This window comes from Peromyscus leucopus, chromosome 4 (assembly GCF_004664715.2).
Source record: "Peromyscus leucopus breed LL Stock chromosome 4, UCI_PerLeu_2.1, whole genome shotgun sequence".
In the NCBI taxonomy this organism is placed as follows: domain Eukaryota; kingdom Metazoa; phylum Chordata; class Mammalia; order Rodentia; family Cricetidae; genus Peromyscus; species Peromyscus leucopus.
Window position 1 is genome coordinate 68,309,992 of NC_051066.1, and position 13,012 is coordinate 68,323,003.

The window sequence follows — 13,012 nt, forward strand, 5'->3', positions numbered from 1 at the left end:
TGCGCAGTCCCAACACGAACGCTCCAGGGCAGGCTGGGAGCACATACCCTTCCTCTCTTCTCCCAGCTGTCCTCTGCTGTGTCTCTCTGTGTCCTCACAGTCTGACTGTTCTCCAAGGCAGGGAGGGGTCTTAGCTAGTTTTGAGTCATGGACAGTATTCAGTGGTCTGATGAAGCTGACAGACACTCCCCTTAAAAAACAAGTCAGTCAGGAGGCAGTGATGGCACACGCCTTTAATCCCAGCACTTGGGAGGCAGAGCCAGGTGGATCTCTGTGAGTTCAAAGACAGCCTGGTCTACAGAGCGAGTTCCAGGAAAGGTGCAAAGCTACACAGAGAAACCCTGTCTCAAAAAAACAAAAACAAAACAAAACCAAAATCCAAACCAAACCAAACCAACAAACACACACACAAAAAAAAAACCAGAAAAGATTTTAAAACAATAACACAAAATATTTATGTATCGATAGCTGGGGGGGGGGGCACGGGGGAGGGGCAGCCCCTAGTTACCAGAGTAATTCGAGAAAATCCACAAATGCAGCGAGGGCTTAGGAAATTTTTTTTAAAAATGTATCTGAGGGCTAGACTCTTTCTATCCGAGGGTGTTTAGAAATAGGTTTCTATCTATCTGAGCGGTGAAATAAGGAAACACACACGCTTTCTGATGTTAACTTTCTCTTTTACTTCATCTTAAGAATGGTCTCTGACTCTTCTGTCTCCGCACAGTTACAGATCCCCACACAGGCACAGCTGAACATCATCTCTCTTACACAGCTCTCTCCCCACACAGCTCTTACATGGCTCCTCTATAGCAGCAGCTCTTCACACAGCGCTCCCTGTCTCTCACTCACTCATCCATCTTTCTTTCACATTATCCACTCACTCTTTCACCACTCACTGCTTCACACTTCTCTCATAATTCTTCTTGTCTCTCACTCAGCACACACACACACACACATGCGCGCACACACACACATGCACACACACACACACACACACGCATGCACGCATGCACGCACGCACGCACGCGCACACACACTTCACTCACATTCTGCAGCAGCTCTCTCATAGCTCTACACATCTACACAGCCCTCTCTCTCCACACCACCGCTGCTGCCGCCTCACAGCCGGACTCTGGACCATCATAAGTTACGTTTTCAGGGCCCTACTCATGTTCAAAACACAAGATAAGTCACCTAGTTTCTCTTAGGCTACTAAGGTCACATTGACCCATGCAGCTCTAAGTTGGTGAGGGATCCCAGACAGTAAACAATTGGCTGAACAGTGAGCCGCGCGGGTATGTGCAGAAAGAGCTACTGAAAGGACTATGTCTCAGTGTTAGTGTTTGGGAGGGGGCTCCACCTCACACAGCTCCCCCCAAACCCGCCCCTGCAAAGCCCACCAAACACAGCTCCTCCCCCAGAGAGGCTCAAGACCACTCCCACAGGGGATATATAAGTGGCATCCCAGAAAACAGACTCGTGGTTCTTCCGGTCTCAAGTCCCTGTCTCTTCTCTGTGGGGCCGGAATCGCCCAGGAACGCTTCACCCATTAAACCTGGACTTTTTCTGATTCTGTTTTGGTTTGTTGAGACGGCGGAGAGGCCTTCAGGAGGCCTAAAAATTATCAAAGGCAGCCTGGCCTTGATTTAGCAATAAACAACACCTGGGAATTAGCCTTTGTGTATTTTCTGCAGGGGCAGTTTAGTTTCTTTTGAATTTGTTCTGAAGTTCAAAATTAACTGCTTGTGTGAAAGGCTTTCTTTGCGACTGAGAATCCTATGCCAGTCTGAGTAATGTAAAATATCCTAATATTATTTCTATACATCAAAATTATACAGCCTAAACAGATATCATCTTCCAGAACATCCACAGTTATATGTGTGCCCAATAAGTGTAAAACACACTACCGAAGGGCTGTGGGAAGAACCCCACAACTGTTCTTATTAGGGAGGCATAGCAGTGGCTATGAGAAAGTTATGGACAAAAACCAGCCAGTCATTTACAGTCAATAGCCCCACGGCTTTGCCAAGGGGGTCCCCCCAACAGGGACTCGTGTCTGGTGGGTCCACCTGTTAAACACTGGTTGTCACTGCTGTGCATTCCCAAGGTCCCCTGCACTGAGGATTGCGGAGGAAGGTGGTCGAAAGCACCTACTAAAACATCAGAAAACCACACTGTGATATCTTTCTCATCACAGTCAAACACCCCTTCATATCAAAGCACGGACGGTGCCACGTGGTGTTTTGAGACACCGGCAGCGCTACCCGTGATGGGATAATGCATGCGATGTCTTTAGTCTGTGGGAAGAAGAATGCATGCGATGTCTTTAGTCTGTGGGAAGAATGCATGCGATGTCTTTAGTCTGTGGTTCGAAGCCAATACTTATCATGGACGGTGTTACGGTTTGGAACTGGATTATCCCCCTACAGGCTCCTGGTCTCAGTTGGTAGTGCTGTCTTGGGAGGTCCTGGAAACTTCAGCAGGAGGAGGCAAGTCACTGGGGCATGCCCATATTCCCAGGGAAACCGAGGTTCCTTTTGAAACCTTAGTTTCCTTAACAAAAGAATTTAGAACAAACTTGCAAGGAAGCTCAAGGACAATTTTTTTTTTTTTAGATTTATCTATTTATTAAGCATACAGTGTTCTGTCTGCACATATCCCTGCAGGCCAGAAGAGGGCACCAGATCTCATTATAGACGGTTGTGAGGCACCCTGTGGTTGCTGGGAACTGAACTCAGGACCTTTGGAAGAAGAAGCAGTGCTCTTAACCTCTGAGCCGTCTCTCCAGCCCAAGGACAATTTTATTATAGAAATAAGGACAATTTATTGAGAGAAAAACAGCAGGGCAGGAAATATTTTTGTACCTTGGGTCACTGGTAGGAGAAGGGAAGTGAGGAAGAGGGAGAGAGACAGTCTTTGTTTGGGTTAGGACATGGGGCGTGGTGGTCAACACTGAGTCACATGACAGAATTGGGGATGGGGAGAGCTTCTGAGAATGAGCGGGAAAGCCCCGAGTGTCAGGAAAGCATACCCAAGCTTTGATCAGCATCCAAAAGAGAAAGGGAAAGCCACCCTGTAGTGCTCTGTGCCCGGGCTCTGTAGTGCGGCACCACAGAAGGAGTGCAAGCCCCTGCCCAGACAGGGTTTGGAGGGCAGGTCTTAGGAAGGAGATGCCTTCCCATCCTCTTTCGAGGCTTCAGGTGAACCAGCTTTCCCGGGACTGGAGTGAAGGGGAGGATCCTTGATCACATGATTGATGGGCACAGTCGTACTAACTTCATTTTATTTATTTATTTATTTATTTATTTATTTATTTATTTATTTATTTATTTATTTATTTATTTAGAGACAGAGTTTCTTTGTGAAGTCCTGGCTGTCCTGGAACTAGCTCTGTAGACCAGGCTGGGCTCGAATTCAGAGATCCGATTACCTCTGCCTCCCGAGTGCTGTGATTAAAGCCATGCACACTATGGAGGAGGCCATATCAAGTCTCTACCCAGGGACAGAGGTAGAATTAATAATCTTTTCTTTGGGATGAGGGAAAGTAGCTTTATCTTAATGGTCCCCCAAAAGTCCAAACACATCCACTTAAAACATTTTTTTTTCTTTTGCCAGGCGCTGGTGGCGCATGCCTTTAATCCCAGCACTCGGGAGGCAGAACTAGGCCGATCTCTGAGAGTTTGAGGCCAGCTGGGCTACATATTGAGTTCCAGGATAGGCTCCAAAGCTAAACTCCAAAGAGAAACTCTGTCTCAAAAAACCAAAAAACAAACAAAAAACCATTTTTTAAGCTGCACTTTTTGTGTGTGTGTGTATGTACATGTGGTATTAAGTCTAAGAGTGTCTTAACAGTTCTTACGTTTGTATCCACTAACGAAGGGGAGGGCCTAGTGAATTTGATCAGTTTCAGAGACTTCCTGGAGTCTTTGAGTTGCTCATTTCCCTGTTTAATGGGCTTCCCCGCAGGAGGGAATGTTTCACACCTTCTCTTGCTTCACCTCCCTGTGAACATCCTGTGTCTTAGTGAGATTCCATCCAAGGTATAAGGTTTTAATCTTGGAGGGAACTGCTACACAGCACCTGGATGCTGTGGGATGGTCTTTGTGTATGCTGTGACTATGTGTTGCTCTTACTGGTTGATAAACAAAGCTGTTGTGGCCAATAGCCAGGTAGAATGAGGTTAGGCAGTACATTTAAGAAGGGTGGAGTCCGGGCAGACGCCAGCCAGCCAGCCAGCCAGCCACGGGGAAGCAAGACATGTAAGAAATAAGGTAAAAACTACGAACCATGTGACAAAGCATAGATAAGAGATATGGGTTAATTTAAATGTAAGAGCTAGCTAGTAATAAGCCTGAGCCATTGACCAAACATTTATAATTTATATTAAGCTTCTGAGTGATTATTTGGAAGTGGCTGTGGGCCGGGGGTGGAACAGAGAAAAGCCTCTGTCTATACTTGGATTCTATGAGATGGTAACTGTGGCCTCTTTTAAGGCCTCTCTCACAGCTCTTTGAGCTTTCTTCACGTCCAACTCACGTTTGCTTAAACACACATTCCTCATATTTGTGCAAGTCATCCTGCTGGGTATGGAGGCCCACACAATACTGAGGACCAAGGAGTTTTACAATCAGCGGAGGAAACAGACATCCTTTTAGCTAACCATAACCCCAAGCACAACACCAAAGGCATTGTGGGAGGTCTCTATATATAGATCTCAGGTATCCCAAGGGGGAAGGGTGGGGGAGGAGAGGTTAACAGTTCAACCTGGCCCTAAGATGAGGGAGGGAACTTGCTGAGAGGAAGAGAGCATTTGAGCTCAGCCTTGTAGAGGGACGCTGTGAACAGTTTTCACAGGGCTCACGTCTTTAATAGAATTTTTCCTTTATCCTGTCCAGGTATGAAGCATCAGCCTTAGCTTTCCAACTTTACCTGGTGTGAAAATGCACCTACACAACCATTTTTTTTTTTTACCTTCAGTATAGTATTTGATAAATCACATGTGATATGTGTGTTTACACCATTGTAAAACAGGCTTTCCATGAGATGGTGTTGCCTAACTGTCAGCTCATGTAAGTGTTGGGAGCATGTTCAGGGGAGCCTAGGCTAAGCTATGGGGTTTGTCAGTGTAGGCATATTGGACTTAGGATATTTCCAACTTATGTTGGGTGTGTGTGACTGTGTGTGCCCACTGTAAGTCAGGGGACATCTGCAAATATCTCTGAGTGGGTGGGTGGAGAGCATATGTTAATATGTTTTTCTTCCCAGAACTCACACTCTATAGATGCCAGTTGACTGTGTTTCTAAGATGTGAATCCCTTGGGGTTCAGGACATGGCTCAGTGGGTATAGTGCTCCCCGTGGAAACAGAAGGCTTCTAGTTTGCATCCCTAGTACTCAGAGCTGCCGTGGTAGCACGTGTCTGTCATTTCAGTGCTGGGGAGGTGGAGACAGGAGAATCCTTGGGCTGTTTAGCTTAGTGGTGAGCTCTAATTTTAGTGAGAAACCCTGTCTCAAAAGAATAAGTTGGAGACTGATAAAAACAGCTGACAGTTGATCTCCAGTGCACACACATGCACCCCTACACACGTGTACTCCCACATATGCTCACCCAGGCATACACTTACAAACATGCATACACACACACACACACACACACACACACACATACACACAGACACACACACAAAATCACACACATACAATGCATGCCCCTATATTAGTTATTAATATATAACAAACAACCCCCCAAGCCTGTGACTTTGAAGAACAGTCTACTATTTCTCATGGGTCTAAGGGTGGTCCTGCTGATCTGGACCAGATCCTATTGCTTCAATGGGGTCTTGTGGTCCCTGGCAGGGTGGCCGGAGTCTGGCTGATCTGGGTTAGCCTTGGCTAGGGCAATGTGCCTCTCCACTGTGTGATTTTTCAAGTTGTGTTTGCCTCAGGTTGATTGCTGCCCTACTGGCCGAAGTAAGTCACCGTATCCAGCCCAGAGCCATTGGAGGACACTAGCCAAGGGCAAGGACGTAGGGAGGCATAAAAAAACGTGGCCACTAATGTAACCAATCTGTCACCATCTTCACAGTCAAAGGATCAGTTTCAAACCCCTGGTGAAGTACAATCAAAGGATCAGTTTCAAAGCCCTGGTGAAGTACACCTAAACCAATAGATAAGTGCATACATAAAGTTTGAGTGCAAGGTGGCCATTTATGAATTCATCTAGTGGTGGGGCCTCTCACATGGCTACATCAAAAGCATTTGAAGAATGCTGTCTGTCGCGGCTGGCTGCTTACGCTTCCATTATTTTCTTAGCTGGAATGCAAACCCATTGGGCTTGTCCGTTCCCGTTTGATACACCATCAGTTCAGCATCCCACACGATTTTTCACAGAGATGTTTTTCTTTCCCCCTGAGGACATCGGCAACAGCCTAAAACACACTTTCCCTGGTGCTTGACTGTGAGTTGCTATAAATATCAGACATTCTGTCAGCAGCTCAGGGTCATAGCTCAGCTTCCCCGAACCAACAAACGCTCATCCCTCAGCCTTGCGTGTGTCAGTGAGAGGTGGCAGGGTGGCAGAGTGGGGTACGGAACACGGTCAGAGCATGAGATGGGAATAACGCAGATGGGGCCACGTGGGGCACGTCAGTCCCCAATATTGAGTGGTAGCTGGCACAGGACGTGGTCCTGAGTGTGAATCCTGACTCACGAAGTACAGTTCATGGGACTCTCAGCAGGTAGGCAGGTAGTTTAGCGCCCTGAGCGCCATGGAATTTCCCCTACCTGTAAAATGGAGGGAGCTGGTCATCTCAGCCTGTGCCAGGATTAAATGCACTGTCATGCTTACAATTTTTCTTCCCTCTCCCCTCCCTCCCTCCAGGAAAAAAGAATCATTTTACAATGATGTGTATTTGTGTGGTTTTGCGCACTTGTGGGTGCAGGTGGAGTCCAGAAGAGGGATCAGATCTCCAGAAGCTGCCTGACATGGGTACCAAAACCAAACTCCAGTTTGTGGGGGAACGAAGATAAGCTGTTAGCGCCCAGCCTCCTCTCCAGCCCCTGCCCCACCCCACCTTGACAGACCCTCACGTATCCCAGGCCGGTCTTGAGCACTGTAGAACTGATGACCCAGGACTGAAATCTCAGCCTTCTTATTTTTACTTCTTGAATTATGAGGGTGCAACCTCTTGGTTACGAGGGTCCAACACCTGGCTTATGAGAGTCTGGGAATCAAACCCCAGGCTTTCTGCATGCTGGGCAGGCCCTCTGCCAACCGAGTCGCATCCCTAGCCTAGTTCTTCAACATTGTTTTAAGGAATTTGGGGGGTGCATAGAGAGGAGACTAGCAGGGTGCAAGTGACCTGATCAGGAAAATGGAAGAAGGGAGCATTATTTAGGGAGGGGAAGGAAGTAAATACAGGAGGAGGGAGGCGGGCAAAATAACAATAAGGGTATCGGAAAAAGTGGCAGGGAATACTACTATTTATCTAAAAAGAAAAACCTTTACCACACATAATTCCATGTATGTGTGTGTGTGTGTGTGTATACACACACACACACACACACACACACATACAATTTTAATAAACTTTTCTTATCTTGGCTGATGGTGCTTCCTCCAAGAGCTACCTAACAAAAATACCAATACCAGCTATAAGAAACTCTCTTTTGAGTTGTTGGCCAAGGCTGTCCAAGACACCCAAAACATACTGCCTCTGTCCTAGTTAGGGTTTCTATTGCTGTGAAGAGACACCATGACCACAGCAACTCTTATAAAGAAAACATTGAATGGAGTGGCTCACTTACAGTTTCAGAGGGTCAGTCCATTATGATTGTGGAACATGGTGGCCTGCAGGCAGGGGTAGTGCTGCTACATCTTGGCTTGCAGGCAGCAGGAAGTCGACTGAAACACTGGGGGTATCCTGAGCATAGGAAACCTCAAAGCCCGCCCCCAGCAGTGGTACACTTCCTCCAACAAGGCCATACCCACTCCAACAAAGCCACACCTCCTAATAGTGCCACTCCCTATGAGATTATGGCGGCAAATTACATTCAAACTACCACAGCCTCTCAGTAAATATCCAGTGCTATTTTTTACAGACTTTTTATTTTTTTGCCAAGACAGGGTTTCTCTGGGCACCAGCCCTGGCTGTCCAGGAACTTGCTCTGTAGACCAGGCTGGCCTCACAGAGATCTGCCAGCCTCTGCCTCCCGAGTGCTGGGATGGTAGCACCACCAGCTGGCCATACTTAAAATTTTCAATGAGTTTACCAATAATACGAATATGGTTTTCTGTCAGTTTGAGAACGAGAACCAAGGAGTCCTACACTGATATCTAATGGCTCACAATTGCCAGTAACTCCAGCTCCAAGAGATTTGACACCCTCTTCTGGCTTCTATGGGACCCCAATTCCAGAAACTCATGTAAATGCAGAGTGACGTTGGTGGCCTGCTTGTAATTCTAGCTCAGGAGGGGAGACAAGATCCCCAGAGCAGGCTGGCTGCCAAGCCTAGTCCTGTCAGTACACTCTAGTTTGACTGAGAGACCTTAATGAATAAGGTGTAAGATTGATCAGGGATGACTCCTGATATCAATCTTGGGCTACTGCATGCACATGCATATGTGCTCACTTATGTTCAAAAACATGTACACGCTCATGAACACCACACACACACCATGGAAAAAGTGTGAGGAGCTGGAATCTAACTCGGTTGACTCTGGCAAATGTTTCACACTATGTCCACACATCAACACATTGCACTGTATAGCATAGCTTATTAATGACACCTGGATAAAGCTGGGGACGGACCTGGGCGTTAGGAGGGTCCCGTCTGACCTGTGTCTGAGTCTCTGGCACCTCTGGATATCAGTTCTCCTCTCCACTGATGTTCTTTTATGACTTCAGGGACACTGTCCAACCAAACCCTGTCTCCATGCAGGGTGGGTCAATTTCCCTTCCAGGCCTGCAATCTTATGCCTGTGTGGAAGTCTCCGAACCTTCCAGACATCTGTCTTCTAGGTTTGTGACTTCCACTTGGAACCTGCCTGTTCTAATGTGCTGTTTTACATTTTAAGGCATTTCTGGTTTTAGTTCATAAACTTACCTGAATTCTCAGTCAAGTGCTTGCTCTGCCTCAGGGCTCTCTAACAGGCCCGAGCATGCAAACATGGTACCAACAGGTTTTGCCCTTTACCCTTCTGTCTCCCTTTGCTAAAAACCATTAGGTTACCTTCCTAAAGCTAACCTCCAAGGTCCATTCCTTTATCTGGCCACTGGTTCACCCCTGAGACAAAACACCAAGGTCCAACAACCAGAATCCATTATTTGGCTAACCTGTGCAATCAGGATTTACCAACTCACCCTGGCATAGACTCCCCCTTTTTCTGCTTAAAAACCCACTCCTGCAAAAAATACCCACTGCTGCTGCTGCTGCTTGCTGTCTGCCTCTGCCAGATCCACAGGCAGCCCACCCCACCCCACTTGTCCCTCCAGGGTAATAAATCTCCTTTGTGCCGAGAATTTGGTGTCTGGGTGTGTTCTGTACTTACTCCAAGGGGCTGCCTCTCCTTTATGTTGCCAGCATGTTGACTTGAGTTCAATTCATAGAATCTTAAAAAATCCTGCCAAGTGTAATGGCATATACTTGTGATCCAATGCCAGTGTCCAGCCAGCCTAGTCTACTTGGTGAGCTCCAGGACAATGAGAGAGTCTGTCTTTTTTTTTTTAATTAAAAGTAGATGGGGATGTAGAGTTGGTTCAATAGTTAAGAGCACTTGCTGCTTTTGCAAAGGACCCAGGTTTGGTTCCCAGCACCCCCATGGCAGCTCACAACTGTAACTCCAGTTCTAGGGCATCTGACATCTGGTTTTCATGGGCAGCAGGCATATGTAATGTACATACACATATTCAGGCATTTCCAAGTACATATAATAAATCTTTAAAAAGTGGATGGTCCCTGAGCAATGACACCTAAGGTTGCTCTCTTTCACATGCATGGGCACACACGCACCCCTTCTCTGAATTGACACAGAGTGTGGTTTGAATATCTGACTTGGGTCTATGTACGTTTATGGTGGTTATATTTTCAGTGACCTTGTTCAAATCCGCTCGGGAAACTAAAGTCCCCTTGAGCACTTTTGAGCAATGCTTTATCTATCCATTTCTCCCAGGAGAGATTTCAGTGTTGACTGTCTTCTGCCTGTTCCCCCTGCTGCTCCCACTGCCTGTGGCAGCCACAGAAGAGGCATTAGGATGACAGGAGCGTTTCCCTTCCAGATGTCGTCGGGCTCAAGGTGCTCTTTCAGCGGGGACAGCAGGCTTTCCGGAAATAGCCAAGAACTCTCCAACACGGCACTCCCTGCTTCACCGCTTACATCTGAGGCTGACTCATTCTCTCCTTCAGAGGTTCTTTCACAGTAACTTTAATTACATCATGGACTCATTGTTTTCTGCCTTGATTTATTCTCTTCCTGCGGTTCGTGTTTATCATGTCAGCAACCAGGCTGGCTCACCTCCGAGGGCTTGTGGGAAATTTTCAGGGCTCTGGAAATAGGATCTGAGTTCATCTGTGTTTCTTCAGCTGGTGTGTGCAGACACCCCTGGGCCTGTGAGATACACCTGCAGAAAGAACACTTAGCTATCACCTTGGTCACCTTACAAAGTAGACATAGTCATGTACAGAAAAATGCAGGAGCAGTGACTGGAATTGCCCAGGTTAAGAAGTAGATGGCAAAAATGGTCTCCAATATACGCGTGTCAGTGTTGGGGATTGAATCCAGGGCACATGCAAAGCGGGTGCTCTACCACTGAACCCCGCCTGGCCCCATCACACTTTGTCACCCTTGGTTTTTAACATCCTCTGGCTTTGGCTTTGGCCTTGGCAATAGAACTTTCTCTGGTCAAAGGAATGGTGACAGAGATGTGTAAGCATGAGCTTGAACAGCGACAACCAAAACTCTTGTGCAATCAGTGTGCTTGCTTTCTCTTGTGCGCCCTCACTGTTGTCATGAGAATGCACTTGGGCTGGCCTGATGGAGGAGGACAGCCATGTGGGGCGGCTGAGACCAGCCTGGACCAGTAGACGCCAACAAGCCTCACTATGACCAGGAGAACCACTCCACTGACCATTCCAAATGTACGGGCCATGGGTGCTTCCAGGGAACCCGGGCTCTGGATTTCATCTTACAAAATCCCCCCTGAGGGTCACTGGAAAGACCAAAACTAAGTAGTGTTCCTGGGACATATTGAGAAGATGGTGGCTTTTTCAGTGCTCTGTGACACAGAGGGGACCTGGGGCCCAGATAAAAACCAAGGACTATCCATCCATATGTCAGCTGATGCCTTTCGGTAAAATCCAAGGCCAGCTTGGCCTCCAGCTCATCATGAAGTAACACGCTGTTTTCCTGAACTCTCCAATGCTGCCTACTGAGCAGGTTAGGCCTTGAAAAATTCAATGGTGCTTCCGTTTAAGGGCCTGGAAAAAACCAGGCAAAGCCAGGACTTCCCCTTTGAGTGTGTGGTTCAGCTGCATTCCCGGGCATTGAACTGGAAAAGGGCATCTGCTATTGCCTTGGGCCTGGGCTCACCTCTGATCAAGGTTTTTTCCAGCACTGTTGGGTACAAGGGATGGCTCCGTCACTCTTTAGCTTGCTCCGCCTCCACAGGTGCATGCTATTTTGATGGATCATTCAGAAAATATGAGCATTTCTCTGGAGGCTTAGGTTGTTACTTGGCCTTCTTTGGGGCTTCTCCTAGGGGACTCCTTTCTCTTCATTTGAGGCCATTGTCTCTCTGAAAAATGTGACCAGGTAAGCTTGTTTCTATTTATCTCAAAGTATGTGTGTGGTGGTGGGGAGGGTGGGGGGGGAGATATAATCAACCCAAGGCTGAAATAAGAACAATTAACTCTATAAACTCCAAGACGCTATTTGGAAGACTGAAAATAAAAACCACACACAGAGAACAATTTCCTTCATACATGGGATTCATCTGGGATGTTTTCGACAAAATTCATCTTTCCTTCTTTTCCTCTTCTGCTCTGGAGAGCTCAGGTCTACCTTTTCTGGCGGTGGGGTAAGGTGACAGGAGCTGGGGTGATGGACTCTGCCTCTGACCACCTCGAGGCTTTCAGTAGGTCACATGACGGTTGGGGTGGCAGCTGCTCACCTGTAAAGTGCCATCTGTATGCAAGAAGTTTCTTGGAGTGTAAAATATCCCGTACAGTTTCACGGGTTAGCTGAACTTAGCTGGGAGGTTCTTTGCTGTGTGGTTGTGCCAGGGTCTGGAGTCTGAAGGCTGCACTGACTGGGTGCCCAAGGTGGGCCTCTCTTTCCGTGAGATGGCTGGCAGCTGGTGCTGTGACCCCGAGTACCTAGACATAGCGTCTCTCGTGCCCGGGCCTGAGGAAGCTACCCAGACTCCCATGTCTTGGACTGGGATTGTGGAGACCTCACTCTCTCCACATGATAAGGTTCCTTCTCATGCTCATTTTATGATTTCACAGCACGGCTCCTGTGTCCTCTGCTACTGAGTCAGTTACAAGTTTATGAGTCTGAGCAGAGAGCCAGCTGGGCCCAGGCACAGGGAAGGCTGTGTCCCTTGCTAAAGATATAAGCGGATGACGGATGCTCCATCCTAATTAGCTGGGAGGGAGCTCAGGGCCACACAGGAGCTGATATCAGGGACTGCTGTGCCTGGCTGTGCCCACCTCTGGGCCCTAGGTCCTCCTCTCTCCACCTGCTGCTTCCTCTCATAACCTGATCCCGGTGAGGCCTGTTAGGCAAGCCAAGGTGAGAAAAAATACAGTTCCTGCCTTGTATCTACAAGAGACGCTAAGCCAGGGGAGAAAGGGAGACTGTCCGGCATCCAGGTGGCCACGATGATGGGACGCTTATGGGAGGGAGGCTGGGCCAGGGAAGTCTTCCCAAAGGAGGTGGCTCAAAGGGGCCAAGGAACAGTGAATGGAGGGCATTGCAGGAGGAGAGCGCGGCTTGGATGGAGTGTGAGTCGCAA

The 13,012-nt window shown here is 47.7% G+C and overlaps 1 protein-coding gene across 1 annotated transcript in view; it reads left to right on the plus strand.

The window, feature by feature from the left end:
• Nucleotides 1-11,713: 11,713 nt before the first annotated feature.
• Nucleotides 11,714-13,012, plus strand: part of Chst1 (carbohydrate sulfotransferase 1) — a 91,320-nt gene continuing 90,021 nt past the window's right edge. The window contains exon 1 of the mRNA XM_037205027.1: nt 11,714-11,808. The gene's annotated coding sequence lies outside the window, so the exon portion shown is untranslated. The remainder of the gene's footprint in view (nt 11,809-13,012) is intronic.